Genomic DNA, 18,106 nt, shown 5'->3' on the forward strand with positions numbered 1-18,106 from the left:
GGGAATACTTGGTATTGCTTTCTATTTACTACTTTTTAAATATTCATTTAATTGCGGTTAATCATAAATCTCTTGCTGATCCTACCATGCTATAGAACATTAGACGTGACTTCCTACTCAATTACAACCCTGTACACATTAACCATCTTCTCCACCTTTACCGCCCCATACCTTGGTAATCCTTATTCTGTTCTCAACCTTGAATGAAAATATGCAATATTTGTGTTTCTGTACTTCATTTATTTCACTTAACAAAATATTCTCTAGCTCCGTTCATGTTGCTGCAAATGATAGGAATGTATTCCTTTTTGTGACTGTTACTCTATTGGGTATCTACCATATATATATATTTTTTTTTTTTTAATCCACCTATCAGTTAATGAATACTTGAGTTGGCTGTTTCTTACTTTTTGTGAAGAATGCTACACAAAATCCATGGGCATGTAGATGCTTCTTCAACATAATGATTTCAGATATATTCAGCATATACCCAGTCGTGGAACTGCTGCATCACGTGGCAATTGTGTCTCCTGCTTTGAGAATCTCCATTCCATTTTCCATATGGCTATGCTAATTTGCATTCCCGCCAAGAGCGTATGAGGATTTCTGTTGTGTTTATCTTTTTCGCCTGTCCTGGGGCTTGAACTCAGCATCTGGGAGCTGTCCCTGAGCCTCTTTGTGCTCAAAGCTGGAACTTGAGCCATAGCACCACTTATGTTTTTTGTTTTTGGTGTTTGTTGTTTTTGGAGATAAGAGTCTCATGGAACTCTTCTGCCAGGCTTAGCTTTGAACTTCCATCCTCAGATCTCAGCCTCTTGAGTAGCTGAAATTACAGTCATGAGCCAGTAGCACCTAGCTCAAATTAATCATTTAAAAAAAAACAACTATTCAATGTAGTAATTATAGTTTTCTCTCCCGAGTTCCTTTTATATGGCTTACTCTATTCTCTGCCCCGAGAGCCTTCCCTTAGTGTAAGAGTGAGGGTTTGACCAGATGACTAGAAGCTGCTGCATGCCATTCACTGAAGAGACTTCAACAGTATGCCAGATGTTTCATTGGTCTCTCGAATGTATGTGCCTTCAGGTTTGGTTTGGTTTTTTTCTTCCAATGCCATGCCAGATTCCCTGGCATGGAGTCCTCCAATTTCCTGTCTGCAGAGGACAAATTCGACTATTGGGGGGCAGGGGGGAGCGGGAATAGGAAGTGGGGGCTACAAGGGAAGGAGCCTGGAGATGCTTTAGTGTTACTGAGCTGACATTCCCTTTCATGTCTGGTTTCTAGGGGTAGCTTCTGGCCTGCTCAGAGCTTTGTCTGGCACCTCTGAGTCTAGTACTTATCTTCAGAGAATGTGTCTAGTTTTCTGTGTGGTTGAGTGAGGATATTCACCTCGTTAGGAGGAAGTTGTGTGAGTTCTAATAGATTTTTGTTTGTTTGTTTTTTTACTGAGCTTTTAAACCAAATTTGTTTTCTGTTCACCTTTGGAGGTTCCCCAGGCTCGCAAACCCTGAGTTTTCCCTTGATTCAAAAGATTGATTTTGGCGCCCTGCTTGCTGTCTCCTCCAATCCTCAGGACCAGGTTGTAATTTCTCAGCTCTGTTAAGTCAATTAACCAACCAGCTGTCCATTTTCCATATTCTAAATTTGGCTGACATCTGGACTCCTGTTAAGTCCTTTCCAGGACCCTGCCTTGTAGGATTTATTTATTATTTCCATTTCTTTGCTATCATTTTAGTGAGGTTTAGAGAAGAAACAGATGTAAATAAGTGCTTCTCATTCAATCAACCATGTATAACCATATCCTCAAATGTATCCATTTCTTCATTTGTAAGCTCCGTTTTTCTTAATGGTCTGTATCCTACAATGAAAATATCCATCCCCATATTTTTTTCTCATTATTTTCAAGTCTCATTTTTCATGTATCCTTACCTCTTTTAATGTTGGCTAAAATTTTTGAATCAAAATTATTGTTCAAATGCCCTGTGATTTTAATACCTCTACTATTTTGAAAGTTTTCTATATCCTTGAATCTTCCTCGAGGCTTTCTATTTTATTTTGTTAATTTCTTTACCTAATCTTCTGCCAATAACACATACCTTGATTAGAATTGATCTATTAAAATCTCATTACCTATTCTGAGATCTATTATTTTGTCTAAATCAATGAATTATTTTACTTGTGAATTTAATTAATTGATTAAAAACAAATGCTTAGATTACACTGAGGAGACTTTATATATTTACGATTTTGATGCTTACTGTTCACAAAAATGATAAATGACACCATTTATTTGGTCATTCATGGCCTTAAATCAGTTTTAATAACTTTCTGGCACACATAGTAGTTTTTATTATCTTTTCATTGGTTATAATGGAGATGTTTAGCATGTGTGTACGTGCATGCAACACACACACACACACACACACACACACACACACACACACACACACACACACTCAGGCTTATTAGGTAGATATACCCTAGGATAAACAAGCTGTTCTTTATTTGGGATGATACAATTGGGAATGCCATAGGAATTTCCTATATAAACCCTGTATATTTTTAGCTCTATTTACAAATGGCCTCTGGAAAAAAAAATTACAAAAGTAAAATTTCCCATGGTAGAAATTAGGCAGTGTGTGTGTGTGTGTGTGTGTGTGTGTGTGTATGTATGTGTGTGTGTGTGTGTGTGTGTTCCTTTTATTCCATTTCCTTTTAAAGTTCTTCTTTTTATTTTAAAGTAACAATACAGAAGTAAAAAAGGAATATGATACATAAAGTTTTTTAAACAATTCTTCCTTCACTACTACATTGTTGTTATTGTTATTATTAAGTGGTTGTACAAAAAGTCTCCAATTCCATATGTTCGGTTATGAGTAAAAGACATCTTGATCATCTTCCATCATTCTTCCCCATGTTCCCTTCTCCCATGTCTACCTTCAAGTTACAAGGTTCAATTTTTACATAACTACATTTGCTCATCCACCCCCCTCTGTTTGTGTGCTTCCCCCTTGTTGCACATTAAGTGTATTTGTAATTCATAAAATGAGATTTTCTGGTTGCCCATTTGCTAGTCCCTGTTTATGAAATATGAAGAACTTATCTAGGGAAACATACTTAAATTTTCCTCCCAAAATATTTAGCTGTTTATCTTCTAAAAACCATGTAAAACGCATGTCCCTTCCTTGTTTCCTACTGATAATATTTCCCCCATTTGTAGCACAACTTTTCTTTCCTCTGGAAAGCTGGTACTTGTTTTATTCAGACGTTGCAAAATTGTGTTTCACTGCTGATAATGCAAAAAGCATTTCTCACACAAGTAGGGAGAATGTTTTTAGGAGCCAATACAAAATTGGACCTTTAAACAGACATCCCTGAGTTATGAGTGACCATACCTAGAGGTCGAGTGCCAAGATCAGTCTGGACAGAGGTCATAGCTTTACAATGACATCCCTGATGGAGCTGTTTTCTGAACTCAGTGTCAGCCTTACACCTCCCTTAAGTCCAGCCATTTACCAGACTGAGAAGTATTATTCTGTTTTTACAACTTACCCAGTTATGGGATATTTTCCCCCCAGCAGCAAAACTGTCTGTGTTCCAAAAGTTTATTTTCAAATCATTTATTTGAGATCAGAAAAACATTTTCCCATAGGAACAATTTTCTGAATGCTGTTGTTCCACACAGGCTTGGTGGAGCTACAGTGAGCTTGAAATGCACCATTGACTGTATTATTCCCACCAACCAATTATTTACTTTGCTGTTCTGGGAAAGTGTGTTCTGAGTTTGAACACAGGATGCCTGAATCGTACTTTTGCCTTTGCCCATAGTCTTTACTGGAGCCTTTATGTGCTATGCAGCCATAGTAGTTTGGAAAGAGGGGAGATGACAGAAAGTCCCTAAGGAAAAGATGAGTGTTAGAAAGTCAATCTAGATACTTTGGGGTAAAAAGTGAATCCTGAAGGACTGAAAGATCCTTCCCCCTCCATGCCCATCCCCTCCCCCAGCTACCGTGTGGACCAGCTACTTCTCAAGTGTTCTCCAAGATGCACCCAAAACAGGGACTTTTCTCTTAATAGATGTCATTTCTAAGTCAGATCCCGAATAGAGAAAAGCTCTTTAGTAAAGCCTTAACATTTTGAAGCTCAATCTTCTGGATTTGAAATTAGTCAAATAAAAATGTCCTGGTTCACGATAAAACAGTGTACAAGCACAGAACAATAGTGAAACATAGATTTTTTTCCCCACCTGGCTCCAGGCCTGACAAATAGTAGATGCTCCAAAAAAAATTAGTTAAAAAAATAATTTGAATGAATAACTGAATGAATTCTGGTACAAGACCACAATTGAATGCATGTGTGGGCTGGCTAGCTGCCTTCTAATTCAATATCTCCTTATTTCAGCCTCTGCTCCAGCCTACACTTTCACCCTGTAGTCCATAAGTACACTTGCATGAACTTATGTCTCTCAAGATATCAGCCCTAAAGTAGGAACCTGGTCTATTCACTTACTCTGTTGTGCATCAATTTCTAGCACATTCCTATCACCAACACTGAGGAAACCAAAGGAGGGTAGCAGTTGAGGTAGAAAGACCAATGAAGTTGTTCAAGTCTTCGGACTCTCTAACAGAGTTTCGGGCACTGCATTTATTCTGGCTAATGTTTTTTTAAAAAATACCATCTTTTTTTGGGAGGGGAGGGGTTCAGTTGTTTGTATAACCGATATAGACATATTTTAGGGAGCTGTGCCTCTTCTAGGCTAGAATTTCTTTTGTGGACCTGGATCTTGTCCATTTCAGACTTTCAAACTGCATCAGGACTTAAATTCATTTTATACACTCAACTGCTTTGAAAAGAAATACATTATTAAAGCTCCCTCCACTAAAAATGGTTTCCCCGCCCCCAGCCCCATAAACAAAACTAACTTCACTTTTCACTTCATGGACTGCATTTTCTTTCCTTCTTTTTAAGCTTCATTTATGTTCTACAAGACAGCCTCTTGCTCTAAGATTAACATTTCTTATGATTGTTCCCGACCGTGGGTCCACTTCCAGAGGCCCTGCTAAGGATAACCAAAAAAGGGCATAGAGCTGGCTGGTTTTGGCAGCCTGCTTGAAGTTTCGGAGCTTTTTAGGTCTTGGTTTTTCTGGTGAGTGATTTCCTGAGCATGCCTAGGGAATGACAGGCATCTGCATAGACAGACTGCATCACCTTGGCTGGGGTGTCGTCATTGGCTGCCTATTAGAAAAACTACAGGACAATGCATACCACTGACTGCCTACGGTAAACAGAGAGGATATGTGTTCGCTTAGCATGGACTTCTGGGAGGAGCCAAGGAAGGGCGGTCTGCAGTTTTATTGAATAGAGCAGTGTGCATTAGGCTGCCTGGCTGCCTGCTTGCTCTCTTGCTGCTCTCTGGCTTCAAGGAATCAATCCTTCCTTTACGACATCGTCCTCTGAAGAATTGCAGCCTAGGAGGTAAGGTATGGGGGGGCCTTTCTTGTTTTCTCCTTAGAAGAAGCTGGGGGCATTGTGTAGGTTTCAGTCAATATTCTTAGCCAATACAGTGAGAGATGAAAAGATTGTTGGAAGCAATAAATTCTGTAGCTTCCCAGAGCCATTCTGGGCTCACCCTTGACCTGCAGATGTTCCCAGAAAGCAAAAAAGGAAGAAATTTGGTTGAGATGAGAAGAGAGATCGTAAAGGGACTTGTACCCAGCAGAGCACCGGCAACTTTGCTGGGGATGGCCTTTTGTTTAGCAGGGTGATGTGGGATTGTACCTGGTATCCACAGGCCAGCTGTGCCAGTCATTTCCCCCCAGCTATTTCTTCTACATCTTTTATGGGCAGGCATTTAAGGAAGTTTTGCTTAAAAATAACAGCAACAATTTTTCAGGTTGATGGGAAGGCAAAAAGTGATCTCTCTCTCTCTCTCTCTCTCCCTCCCTCCCTCTCTTTCTTTCCTTCTTTCTTTCTCCTTCTTTCTCCAAAGGACATATTACTCTGCTAACTAGAATTTAAGAACCAGTCTTTTGAGCTGCAAGGGAATATAAACACTCGTACTGGTTGAGTTAATGTCACTGATCTGATATTTGTTAAGACAGAGATGCCCACTGTAATCTGTTTCCAATAAAGCCAAGTAACAAGAGAATGTGTGCACTTAGTGGTTGTATTTTTAGAAATCATAGCTAACTGCTTACCAAATGATTCCTTATTTTCTGTTTAAAAGTGTGCCTGGAAATTTGTTCTGGAAAGGAAGGAGACAGGTTTTCATTTCAAGATTGATGTATTTGGGCATCTTAAATGGAAGTATAAGCAGCTAGTTGGTAGTAATTTGTGATTCTTTCTAAAAAGAACTGATTGTCAAGTGTGTGTGTGTGTGTGTGTGTGTGTGTGTGTGTGTGTGTGTGTGTGAGTGAGTGATTTTAGTGTTGTGGCAATATACAGCCAAAAAAAAAGTGGATCAGAACAAAGTGCTCGGTATTCAGCAATCCCTTCCATTAACAAGGCTATGCAGATGAACTTGTAAACTGAAAGAGTAAAATCCTTGCAGTGTGTTTAGCAAGACCAGATAGGCATGGTTAGAACTTCTTAACTGAAGACTGGATCCTATGAGGAAAATGATAGAACTCTTTTTTTTCTTTTTTTTTCATCAATGTGAATATCTTTGCTACCCATTACAAACAATTGATTCAATCTGACTGTATTCCATGGAGGAGGGTGGGTTTGTGGCTGAGATTCACTACATCATTTTTTTCTCCTTGTGTTTAGAAGTTTGGGGATAATATTCTGTGAATATCTCTGTCTTCTTCTAGAAGTGATATATGAGAACAGAACTCCCAGTGAATGTCTTTCCCTGGAACAGTTCTGAGTAAGTGTGAGAGAAAGGTTGCAGGAGAGAGCTATAGTTTGATTATTGTCTTTCCCACGAACAGATCAAGTTCCACACTATTTTCACAGTGGTTTTTTTTAAATGTCAATCAAAAAATGGAGAGCAATTTCTGTTTTGATTGTTCTCTAAATCATGTAGGGAATGCAGTTTGGAAGGAAATCTATAATCTTGGGATTTGAAGATAAATTCCATTTGGAAACCAGCATGTTTAAATGGCAACAACTTCAAACTTTCTCTGACCACTTTTCTCCCATCCCCCCTCCATGAGCGCCTCACCCCCAATGACCACAAAAACACATTTTTGAAATAGCACTCTAGGTGTCCTATAAATGTTTGGAGGGAAGGGATTTTAGTTCATGTTAAACAGTTCTTCATGTTGCTTCCTTCCTGGTGAGTATTCATTAGAGCACATCTCCCCATATAACAAAGTAAACGCAGCCCAAATGAAGCCACACCATGAGAATTTTCATTGTATTCAAATCATTGAAATATAAAGGCAAATTTGTGGATCAAAAGTCATTAAGCTGGGTGCCCGTGGCTCATGCCTATAATCTAAACTATTCAGGAAGCTGAGATGTGAGAATCTCATTTCGAAGCCAGCCCAGACAGGAAAGTCCCTGAGACTTTTCTCCAATTGACCACCTTTAAGAAGTCAGAAGCAGAACAGTGGCGCAAGAAGTGCTAGTCTTGAGTCAAAAGGCTCAGGGAGAACAGCCCAGGCTCTGAGTTCAAGCCCCAGAACTGTCCCCCAAACAAATAAAAAGTTAGTTTAAAAGAGTTGACATTTTTTTCTTAGCACTGGATTGATCCATTGGTAAAGTATGGGGTTGTTTCTCTTTTTCAAAGCCGATAGGATGTGCAATTTACAAAATTCAGATAAGGAGAGTCTTAAGCAAATGTATAATTCTTGTATTATAGAGAGAACAAGGTTCAAACATCAACATAAGGGACTTAAATGAGAAGTCATGAAAGCATTTCCTGATGGTGGGGCTGTTAACAATTCAGATTGGTTTCTGTTGCTTGCCTGGGAGCTTCCTGCTTTCTGCAAACGGAATAGGCTGTCCTATGCTGTGTCCTGAAAGTCCAGAGTCTAGCCTGAGGATTCCTAGTTCTGATAAGTAAAATGCATCTTGAAGCTGGGTGCCAGTAGCATATACTTATAATCCTCACTACTGAGGAAATTGGGATCTGAGGATCAGAGTTCAAAGCTAACCTGGGTAGGAAAGTCCATAGACTTTTGTTTCCAATTAACTACTAGAGAGAATGAAGTACAGCTGTGACTCAATAGAGTGTTATCTTTAAGCTAAAAAACTAAGGGACAGCACCCAGGCCCTGAGTTCAAGCCCCAGTACTGGCACACACACACACACACACACACACACACACACACACACACACACACACACACTGCAATGCCTCTTGATAATAGTTTTCTTTTAAAAAAAATAGTCCTTTTCATTTTCATGGTAGCATGAAACATGGGCAGTGGGAGAGATTGGCTAGTTTCACATATTGATGAGGCCACGGGTATCAGGGATGGGGACAGAGAAAATGCTGATGAAGCAGACTACAAATCACATGATAGGACAAAGAAGGACATTAGAAGGATGTTGCCAAAGATCTTTCAGAATTCAAAAGAGGTTTTCTGGGTGAAGCTATTTTACGGCCCCAACATAAAGTCATTATTTTCTTTCATTGAAAAATCCTTCACCTGTCAAGCTATTCCAGATGCTCACAAGTTGGGAATAGCTCAGCAACTTAAACAAGATACTCTTAGCTCAGGCTTAACAGGCCTCAGATTTAGTTGTGATTCCTCTGCTTAAATAATCCTGCTCTTTGAGGAAGTCAACTGTTGGCTTCACCTGTGGGTAGGAAATCTATTCCCCTCACTTTGTGGGCTGCATAGTCCACACTGGTTTCAATCTGAGGCTCCGTCCATTATGCACATGCTTGGTGAGCCACTTCTTACCTACTGTTCCTAATTATCTCATTCCTATTTGAAGGCCCTTGAGTGCTACCTCCTGGTTCCAAATTCTTTCTAGAAACCTGAGCCCAGAATAGAAATACAGACCTATCCCCGTGTTTAGCTTTGATGATCAGAACACACAAAGCATTAGGTAGCAGAAGAAGATGGGCCCCCAGTACTACAAGGCAAACTCCAGGAACCAAGAAACCTGAAGATTCCAGGTGAACAGAAAGCCAGTGACAAAGTGCTGACAACAGAAAGGGCTTAGCAAATGAGGCAGCTCCTCCACCTCCAGCCCAAAGCATGGAATGAATCCCAGCATTTCAAGCCTGGGCCTGGTAGGGAGGAGGAAGTAATCAGGAGCACCTGGCTGTGGTTCCTGTTGGTATTGAGACCAGACTGCTCCAGGGAGCTTGCCTCTCAGCTGTAGTATTCCCAACTGAGTCCTGGTTCCTGGTGGTATCCCTAACTTCCTTACTCTAGTCCTCCAATCCACTGGCTCCCATCCTAAAGCCAAGGGCAGAGTTTTCCTGGCCCAGGTTTGGAAATGGACAGGAGCCCAGCCCTAGGATTCAGCTCAGACATTGTGAAAGTACATTTTAGGTAGGTGAAAGCCACCTCCTCCCCCACCCCCGTTTTTTTTTTTTTTTCTTTTTTCAGGCAGAGGGAGAAAAGTAAAGGACAGGCAGAGTTGGGGTGGGGAGTGCTTTCTGTAATAAGGAGCCATTTTGATTTTGCTTCTGCTCCTCAAACTTACACCATTGGTTCTTGATGGGTGAGGGCTGTGAGAGGCTGGGGGGTGGGGTGGGGGGTGGTAAGAAGTGATGAGTTCTCTGTCTGCTCTGTTACTCTTCCTGGTGTTGTATTGTTGTCATGGAGCCCTTTGACTCCTTCTGCCTTTTATAAACAAATGAGCTTAATGACAAGTGAGGGACCCTGGGAACTGAGGGAGATAAAGATGATGGGTAGTTCTGGATCTCTGTGGTTTAACAAGCATGGATGGGTATGATCAGAACACAGGGGCAGGGTCACCTTCATTGTTCTTATGACTATTATCTTGAGATAAGGCCCTACTATGGAGCACAGGCTAACCTCAACCTTCATGCTTCTCCTGCCTTAGCTTCCACCCATTGTTGGGATCTTAGGCATACACCACCACGCCCCGCTCAGAGGTATCATTCTTTGTTTCCCAGACAGGAAAGGAAGAATAAGCTATACATCAATATACAGCTCTCTAGGGGGAGATTGAATCATAGGGTAACCATTCCAAGGAAAGGAGAGCATCTCAGAGGAGAAGCAATTTTCTATGGGGAGCATCTCAAGCTGTAGAAAATCAGGAATGGTGCTATCACATGTGTGCCAAGAGAACATCAAGAGATTAATTGATTTAAAAAAGGGAGAAAGGGGTTGCTAAGCAACAGTGAGAAAATAATTAAAGAAAAGTCTTTTTTTTTTTTTTTTGTGCTGGTTCTGGGTCCTGAACTCTGGGCCTGGGCGCTGTCCCTCAGCTCTTCAGCTCAAGGCTAGCCCTCTACCCCTTGAGCCACAGCACCACTTCTGGCTTTTTTCTGTTTATGTGGTGCTGAGGAATTGAACCCAGGGCCTCATGCATGCAAGGCAAGCATTCTACCACTGAGCCACCTTCCTAGCCCAGAAAAGTCATTTTTTAAATAAACAAATTGGGTGTTCTGATGATGTACTTTAATGCATGTCTTCTCTTTAGAGAAAAGTTCATCTCTATAGCAATGATAGCTAACTTGAAGATAAATTGCTTCTTAATTGTTTCCTGAATATGTGGATGAAAGTACTTAGTGACCAGGAAATCATCTTACACAGAGAGGAACATATTAAGTAGGAATATATAATTAGTTCCTTTTATACCCACATGCAGCAATCCCACTTGCGCTCAAGATACTCTACTGGGGAGCGAGGCTGACCTCATTTTTGTGCCAAAGTTTGGCAGGACCAGGGCAAAGAATCCACAGGGACCAAGGATAAAGAATTGTACTGGAGGGGCTGGAAGGTGGCTCAGTGGTAGAGTGCTTGCCTTGCATGCATGAGGCCCTGGGTTCAATTCCTCAGCACCAGAGTTCAGGCCCCACAACCGGACCCCCCCCAAAAAAAAAGAATTGCACTGGAGTCAGGAGTACCAGTAAGTGTCAGCCAGAAGGGTTATAAAATACAACAATTAGCTAGGCCATGATTACAGCCAGGTGAGTAAAGGGGAAATAGAAAAAATACAGAGGGCAGGCAGAGTTTTAAAAATCAAGATCTTATTTAACAAGGCACCATCCAGTCAAGTAGGAAGTTTTCGAGAACATTTAGCACAGGATTGAGGACATATAGATCCTTCCATGAATGAGTTTCAATTATTCAAGTAAACAAGTTGGAATGATAAAGGGATAACATTACAAGGAAATCAAGAAGTCAAAACTGGACCAGGGTCCAAAAAGAGGAGTTAAAACCAAAGTGGGTAAATGATCTCAGAAGGGAACTATCCATCTCTACTTGGTAGGCTTCCATTCAGATAATTCAATATGCAGCATGAGTCGTCTGCTTCTTTCCATTGTCCTATTACCTGGAAATTTTCTTCTATGATTCCAAGTGAAATTTTGAGAGTAGCAATCTGAGTGGTTCTGCTAATAGCTATTGTCTTTCAGCAAGAAGGAGAGTATCCAGCCACTGGCCTTTAAATGGATTAGTTACACAGTGGGCCTGGTAGCCATCCTACTTCTATCATTTGCCTCTCCTGGGCAAGGGAAAGCCCAACAGTCAAAGTTAGTTAGAGGCAAATCATTGAAATTTCCAGTAGCTCTCAATGGGTACCACTTCAATTTTTTTTTTTTTTTTGACAGTCCTGGAGCTTGAATTCTGGGCTTGGGCACTGTCCCTGGGCTTCTGTGCTCAAGGTTAGTGCTCTACTGCTTGAGCTACAGTGCCACTTCTGGCTTTTGGGGTATTTTAGTGAAGATAAGAGTCTGGTGGACTTTTCTGCCCGGGCTGGCTTCTAACTGTGATCTTCAGATCTCAGCCTCCTAAGTAGCCAGGATTAGAGATGTGAGCCACCAGCATCTGGCACACTTAAATTTTTATGTGAATGAATTCCTTAAAAAATGCCAACACCCACTACAGCTCTTGATGATGACATTGATATGGTCAGATGATCCAATGTTAAGGGAAGTTAACATGGAAGTGTGCACCACTAATCTCTGAAAAGGTAAGAAATTATCCATTTCAGAAAGATTCTTGAGGAAAACACTTAGGAGCATTTTTGTTGAGAAAAAAGCTTCCTAGGATCCATGGCTCCTTCTGAATGAAGGCCATCTTTGAAATGCAGTGAAATAAAACTTTTAGTAAACAAGAATGAGTATACCACAGTGTAAGTCGTAATCCTTTTAAAAAAACAAATGCATAAAAGTGAGTGTCCTCAATCAGTCTAGACAAGGTTTTCCCTGGGATCTTGCATCCACTGAATACCTGTCATGATCTCATCAAACCAAGTCAAAAATCCCCTGCCTTCTGCCCAGCTCTGATCACATTTGGAGCTCTGCACTCGGCGCTGGGTTCACTTTTCAGAGCAACATTGACAAATATGCATCCAGGAATGTGCATCAAAGACTAGAGAGGGTCAGGAGAGGCAAACAGATGAGGATCAGATAAGAAATCTGGACCTGTTTATTCCCAAAGCAAGGAAATGGAGGTACCACATGCATGCCTTCCTATACTTGGTAAAGTTTTGTGTGGAGATAGGAGAGAGCACTTGTCTCTCTTAGGATAGCAGGGTTGAATGCATAGATCCATGGACTTCTTAAGCTGGCTGGCTTTAGGGTATCATTTAGTTCAGGAAGTACATGCAACTTCCCATTGGTGTACCAGGCCTAGCAACCAGTATATTAAGAGGGCTTCCAAGGATAGACCTAAGCTCACAGAGGGGAAGAATCCTCTGTTATTGGCAATAATTAGTGGTAAGGATTGAAAGGAGAAAGCTATGGCTACCCAACTGACCATGCTTTGCATTTTATCAGTGTAGTCTTAGGCTGAGCCTCACCTTGAGACTTCAATCTCTGGAAGGTCACAAGTTATTGCAAAAGGTAAACAAATCTAAATATGCAGAAAGCACTTTTGGTGGGCAGAGTAAATAAAACATCTCACCTAATAGGTGTTACGTTTTTCTAATTATATAAATGCATTATGATGATGAGATAGTAGTTTATTGAAAAGAGCTGTTGAAATCTAGTTTTGTATTTTGTTTTTCCAATAAATGGATTAAGACATATAATTCTATTGTGTATGAATTGGGGCAAGACCTTTGGAATTTTAAAAAGAAATTCTTTCTTTTTATCAGTTGTAGGACTTGAACTCAGAACCAAGGTGTTGTCTCTGAGCTTTTCTGCTCAAGGCCAGCACGCTACCAGTTTGAGTCACAGTGCCACTTCTGGTTCTCTGGTGGTTAATTGAAGATAAGAATCTCATAGACTTACTTCCCCAGAGTTGGCTTTGAACCACAATCCTCAGATCTCAGCCTCCTGAGATGCTAAGATTCCAGGCCTGAGCCACTGGCACGTGGCTCTTTGTTTTTGTTGTTGTTGTTGTTGTTTTTAATAAAAGGAACTAAACTAGAGGTATAGCTCAGCATACATGCCCAACATATACAAGACCTTGGGTTCGATCCCCAATATATATACCAAAAGAAAGATTCATCAATCCATATTTTTCATTTTCCAGATGAGAAACTACAGCCTAGCCACACACATCAAGTAAAATTATATATTTGCTGGTAAGTTTCTTTGAGTAATATCTGCATGTCTTATTAGTCAGTAAGATTTATAATGACAGAGAACATCTGAACGTTTTAAGTTAGTATATACCCAGTATCAGCCACATGACAGCGTCCAATAAAGGATTGTTGAATAAAAGAACGAACTAAGGGACTTGACCAAGATCATCCTTGTTAACTAGTAGCAAAGATAGTTCTAGCACTACCAATGCTTAAGTCCTAGGCAATTGCCATATTGCTTTTTTTCTTCTTGGTAATGAGAGACTGTTCGCTCTTAATTCACAAAGTTAGTTGGAATAATGCAGGCCTATTTGCCTTGGGATCAGTGGCTCTTAAACAGCATTCTAATCAGAATTGACTATAGCGTTTTTCAAAATATACATTCCTGGCATCTGTCCTCTGGGAATTCCAATTCAATAAGTTTCCCCGGAGTGGAGGTTCAGGCCTTCTGCAGTATGCAAAACCTCCTTAGTAGCTTTGGTGGAACCAGCTGGGTCAGGAACAGCCCTGCACCCCTATGCTTGCTATAATTTATGATAGAGGGTGTTGTTACTTATTCTTCAGGAACCTAGTCTTTTAGCGTTTTGTGCCTTTTCCCCCTAAAAGTTACAACTCTGTATCCCAAATAATCAATTTTTCTGGAGAATCTCTTCAGAAGAACTAGAGTACTTATTTAAAAATCCATGCCCTTTCCCCCAGCTTCCTAACTCTTTTGGGGCTTAAATATAAAGTTATCAACCCCATAAGGTCAAACTTTCTGATGAGTTTTCCAGTACTTGCTTCTGTAAAGCATTGGAAATGTGGCAAGAATAAAATTTCTCATGGTATTTCCACTTCTTGTTCCAGCTACCATTACTAAGTAAAATTTAGGCTTAGGAGGAGGGGTGACTCCAGAAAAGGTTTTCTGTTTAAAGTATTTCTGTCTTTAAGGTATTTTGATGACCAGTTATTTTAGGTATATGCCTTGCAAGGAAAGATTGAAAGCTTTTTTCGTCTTTGTTCTCTGCTTTTAGTGGTAAGGATGTATAGATCTCTGAAAGGGGAGAAGTGTCCCCCCCCCCCATACTTCTGTCCTAAGGCTGGGAAACATCACAGTCTCTTTAGATGCTCAACCTCAAGCTCTGTGCTTGGAGAGGTGAGATAGTTTACTTTGGAAGAAGGATTAAAAATGAACCCCCAAAACTATTTCTATGGTCTTCCATTACCAAACATTTAGGAGTTAGTTCCTCTGTGTTGTGCAGAACTAGGTGGCATATTGAGTGGGTGCATATTTACATCTTTTTCACTAAAGACTATGGAGCTAAAAGTTTCTTTGTAGAAGGCAATTGATCTGAGAAGTGTGCCAGCATGGTGATTATATTTGTATCAATGCTCTGGGTGTATGGGAACAGGTCCTCATGGTGTACATGAAGCAGACAAAGGTCATTGGAGAGAAGAAATGAACTGGCAAATTAGCTTAGGATTCGTGGCTGTAGAGCACCACTATCCGGACTTGGTCTCCTTTCCTCTGTCAGTGTCCCCCTCCCTTTCCATGTACCCTAAGTCATATTAGCCATCAAAAGCTGATGGTGAGACATTACATTTTCAGGCTGGAGCCAGTGGCTCACACCTGTAATCCTAATTACTCAAGAGGCTGAGATCTGATTTCATGATTCAAAGCCAGCTCAGGCAGAGAAGTCCATGGGATTCTTGGCCACCGAAAAGCTGCAAGTAGGGGTAGGCTGTGATTCAAGTGGTAGAGTGCCAGCCTTGAGCGTAACAGCCAATTGAGAACATGAGGCCCTGAGTTCAAGCTCCAATACAGGGGGGGAAATAGTTAAATTTCCAAGAATTGTGAAGGCCTGTTGAAAAAATTATCATGATTCAAAATTAAATTATACAAACTTATAACTAGATACATTATATTAAAGTCCAAGGGAATACGTAAAACTCATTCACTCTCCGTTATTCTACCCAGTTTTACTATTACCTATTCTTTTGAAGCCAGTTTTATCTACTTGAGTCTATATGACAGAAATGCTTTATTCAATAAAAATCATCTTTCTAACAGCCAAATTTACAGTGAAGAAACTGAGTTTTACTTAAGTAAGTAGTACCTCCAAAGTCACAGAGCTAGTAACATTGCGGGACCAGGATTCAAACCCAGATCATATTTCCCTACTCCACAAGCTCAACCACAATCCTATTCCACCTATCACCAAGGACTCCAGATTACAAAGACTCCATTTTTGGACTTGATGTGACACTGGAAATCTGACTTATTTGAGAACAAACTGTGGAGTCAGAAACACTAGAGTTTGAGCCTCAGCTTTACTACTTTCTAGCTTGTTTATTCAACCTGATTATACAATTAGGACCATTATCCCTTTATTTTAGAGAGATCATAACTATTAGAAATAATGTCTCTAAACTACTTTGCCACTAAGTTACAAATCACTGGTAATCAACCATGACTGCTTCTAGCAGGTATCAGGATGCCCTTTGGCTCCCATGTTCTTAGCTACAAACTTGCTCCTGTTGCTTCCTCTAAGGTCAACGTGTAGAGTGAAAGGATCTGATGCTTAGTATCCCTCACCAGGAGGGAGGTCTAAGACTAATAGCTATAAATTCTAGGAGTCTCTTGTCTGAACACTGGGAGCTCATGCCTATAAAATCTCAGCTCTTTGGGAGGCTAAGATCTGAAGGATCACAGTTCAAAGCCATCCTTGACCAAAAAATTCACTAGATTCCATCTCCACAAACAACCAACAAAAAGCAGGGCCAGAGGTAGTGGGAGAGTACCAGATGAGTAAGGGAGAGACCCTGAGTTTAAATCCCAGTACCACCATACATTAATTAATTAATTACTTAATTAATTAAGCTAGGAAATTCTATTTCAGGTTGGGATGGATGTTGTCTAACCAGGCCAATCTGTCTCTAAATCCTGAATTTCTCTGCTCTCAATTATCTTCTTCAGTCTGAGGGCTGCTTCTTACCTATCAATGGACCTGAACTACCTTTACTGTATTAAGTAATCTTCATATCCTACAGCTAAAGGACTTCATTGTCCCCAAGATTGGATTCTTCTGTGTGGTTTCCGTGTTTTAGACCTAGAGAGAGACAGAGACAGAAAAAAGAAAAGAAGGGGCAGGGGAAAAGGGAGAAGGAAAAAAAAGAAGGAAGGACAGAGGGAGAGAGAGTGGGAGAGAGAAGGAGGAGGTAGAGGAAGAGGATGTTAGCTGGAAGGGAAGAAGGATCTAAAAAAAGACTGAACTTAGGAGAAAAATGAAGAAATAGGAATGGATTGCTAGTTATCTTGGGCTCTTATGGGTTAAAGGTATTGAGATAATGACCTAGCTTATTTGGCTACCTTGCTGGCATACTTGCTATGTGCCAAAACTTATCTAACTGAGACTACCATCTCAGAACACCAGGGTAAATCAAAGACCTTGTCCCAGATCACACAACTGGCAGAGGCCAGAGCTGGAGGCAGTACCATTCCTTGACCAGAACACTTTTCCATTTCTCTACAGCTGTCTGTTCTGTGTCTTCCCTCAGGAAAGTGATGGAGACCAGAGCAGAAGGTTTCCATAACCAATCATTATAACTTGTCATTGAGCCATACTGCAGTTCCACTAGACAAGCACACTGTCACTCCCTTCCATATAAGGGAACAGAGCTAAACACCATTCCTTAAACTACCGACTGGAGAGATTGCTCAAGTGAGAGCCAGACAGGCTAAGCGTCCAGGCCTATAGGAAAGGAAGAAACAAAAAGAAGGCCATGGAAATGCTTTTGTGTTTAAAACAAGTAGTTTGCATGCTTCTTCCTGACCCAGGAGGACTTCGATACTTAAACTATGTGGACAAATAGTTCACATGCTTTTAGGGTTCAGTGGTTTCCGATTTAAGTATGGGAGAGAGAGGCCAAGACAGAACTGATTTTGTGAGGACTGGGTGGGAAGTTGAGGGCTACACCTCTCTGTCCAACTAAAGAAATTAAAATCTGTTTTCCTTCCTAGTCACTTCTTAGAAATATTATTTATTCATAAGAATCTATTTTACTTTTGGCTTTCTTACCCAAAGCTCAAACATATGTGATCAGTGTTTGGCTTCATCATTAGTCCCAGTGGGGACTTAAGAATGGCCACTTCCAAGAGCCAATTTCACGGGAGAAATTGAAATTGTTTGCCCAAGACCAGCTAGTCCCATCTTGCCACAGAAAGTACCCACTGCTCCAGATAATTCTAAGAAACATTCCTTAGTCTAATCAACTTCTCCTAACTCTCCTCTTTAGCCATTCTGTAGCTGAGGTATTCATTTCCTAAAGCTGGCATTATGGAGTGCCACAATACAAATATGTTTTCTCTTATCTAGAAGTGAAGCTGTGGCTCAAATGGTAGAGCACTAGCCTTGAACATGAAAGTACAGGGACAGTGCCCAGGCCCAGAGTTCAAGATCCTGGACTGATACCAACAAACAAACAAAAAAAAGAAGGA

The 18,106-nt window shown here is 40.6% G+C and overlaps 1 protein-coding gene across 7 annotated transcripts in view; it reads left to right on the forward strand.

The window, feature by feature from the left end:
• The window catches only part of Cald1 (caldesmon 1), a 220,704-nt gene that overhangs the window by 29,701 nt on the left and 172,897 nt on the right, over positions 1-18,106 (forward strand). For 2 of the 7 annotated variants that reach the window (XM_069996821.1, XM_069996823.1), the window contains exon 1: positions 5,184-5,472. The exons of 1 other annotated variant lie outside the window; for it this stretch is intronic. The gene's annotated coding sequence lies outside the window, so the exon portion shown is untranslated. Of the gene's footprint in view, positions 1-5,183; positions 5,473-18,106 lie in introns of those variants that run through there. 4 more of the 7 variants (XM_069996820.1, XM_069996825.1, XM_069996816.1 and 1 more) reach the window with 3 other exon arrangements.

The sequence above is a fragment of the Dipodomys merriami genome, unplaced genomic scaffold (genome assembly GCF_024711535.1).
Source record: "Dipodomys merriami isolate MVZ:Mamm:240054 unplaced genomic scaffold, mDipMer1.0.p SCAF_5, whole genome shotgun sequence".
Lineage (NCBI taxonomy): Eukaryota > Metazoa > Chordata > Mammalia > Rodentia > Heteromyidae > Dipodomys > Dipodomys merriami.